At 50.1% G+C, this 1,873-nt stretch overlaps 1 pseudogene; it reads right to left on the bottom strand.

Annotated features, from left to right (window-relative positions):
• Positions 1-675: 675 nt before the first annotated feature.
• On the bottom strand, positions 676-1,623 carry LOC144687892 (zygote arrest protein 1.L pseudogene; annotated as a pseudogene).
• Positions 1,624-1,873: the final 250 nt, after the last annotated feature.

Consider the following 1,873-nt stretch of genomic DNA (forward strand, 5'->3'; position numbering starts at 1 on the left):
GGGATGTCAGCTGCACTCCTCAGATTGCAAGGCATGATGGCAGACTCCGTCCGCCTTCAGGCTGAGGTGATAGTGCCGGCATGCCAACACATCGAGGCCAACACTGGTAGTATGGCGTCCGCCATCAAGACATCACTCCTGCATGGCTCGGTGGGCTGAACTCCATCTCTAATGCTATGGTGGGCCTCCAAAAGTGCATATGCGAGATGGGTTTGGGGCAGCTCGATCTCAATCCAGCAACCCCTTCTCCTCAAGGAGTCAGCCAGGGGGCCCTTGGGCACCCGTAGGGAGGAGGTTCAGCAGGTGCACACCCGAGGGACATCCACCCAGGTGACTCTGGGAGTGTCCAGCCCATTCAAATCCCATTTTCCTGTGACCTCAACAGCTCTAGCTCCACAGGCCGAGGAGGGTGCCAATACTGCACAGCAAGACCCCAAAAGCAGGCAGGGGCCCTCCAGGTCTCAGACTCCAAAGGGCGCCTGTCAAGGTCATCACAGACAGGGTGTAGCAGTCAGCAGGCTGCCCCTAACTTGGGTGTGGATATCCGGGAAGCACCAAGGCATGGCGGCAGGGTTAGGAAAGTTAAGAAGATGTACATCTTGTCTGTTTGCAGGTCTGATGGGCAGGAAAAAACAAGTCTCACTGTACGGATGCTGGATACACCTCAGTAAACGTCTACACAGGCTGTGTGCTTCCTGCGCTACTTACTTGACAGGTGATGTCCTCGACCCAGTAAGGGTTGTAGGCCTTCTCACAGGTCCTGCAAAACTGCTTAAAGTAGACCTTGTTAGTGCCTTGTACACACCAAACGTAAGCACTCTCCCAGCGAGCGTTACAGTCTTTGCAATGGAAGTATCCATATTTCTGCTCTAGAAACTGAAATCTTAAGCGTTTCTCGCTTTGGGTTGTTTTGGTGACCGCGGTTCCGGTGTCTTGCTTTTCCTCATCTTTCGTTGTATCTTCAGGCTGTTCGGCAATTGTGCCACTTGGACCATCCACGGTTGCAGTTCCTCTCTCTTCAAATTCCTTAACTTGCTCGGATGCCGTTTCCTCCTTTGTAGCTTTCTCCTCTTTCACCACTTCAGATACCTCCTCTTCCTGCTGAGGTTCCTCTTGTGCTTCTTTGGAATTTGGTTTGCCGGCATCCCATGGCTCTCCTTTATACAGGAAGGTATTTAGATTGGGTGATATGACAGGAGAATAGATAGCCATGGTCCTCCGGAACCGAACATTTTTGGGCATACTAACCGGACTCCCCTGTATTTGGTTCTGTGAAGGCCGGCGCTTGACTACTCCCCTCCGCCTCATAGTCATCATCATCAGTGTCCTGGGACCTAATGAACATTGCACAGATGCATCGGTTCTGGGATTAACCTGAACTCCAACATCTTTCGTGTTTGCTTTTCTCACTCTTGGTGTTAGGTTTGGGTTCACCTGGGATAATATCACTTTGAGCTGAGCTCGTTGATAGTTGTCAAAATATTCGCTAGGGTCACCATAGTTGCTCAAGTAATTCCTTTGTCTCCAAGTAGAACCTTTTGGCCGGCTGCTTATGTATTGATAAGAATAGGGATTATACGGTGAGTAAATATAATCAAACGCATCTTCACCTAAGGTAGCCATAGTCTGGGCATGGGTGTTAATCACTTGTACTTAATGTTCACTATTGTCAATAAACTCCCAAGAATGTCTCCCTGCCTGTGGCTCCTTGTTCTGATGAGCAGTGTTCTTGTCACTCAGATGTGAAACCTTGCAGCACAAGATAAAGGCAGGTGTCTCAGTCCAGGGCCTCTTCCCTGTGCTCTGTGCAGCCTTCAGACCAAAGTGATGGCTCAGCCTCACACTCCTTAGATACATTACTGATGCCTGCACC

Source organism: Cetorhinus maximus, chromosome 12 (genome assembly GCF_964194155.1).
Source record: "Cetorhinus maximus chromosome 12, sCetMax3.hap1.1, whole genome shotgun sequence".
In the NCBI taxonomy this organism is placed as follows: domain Eukaryota; kingdom Metazoa; phylum Chordata; class Chondrichthyes; order Lamniformes; family Cetorhinidae; genus Cetorhinus; species Cetorhinus maximus.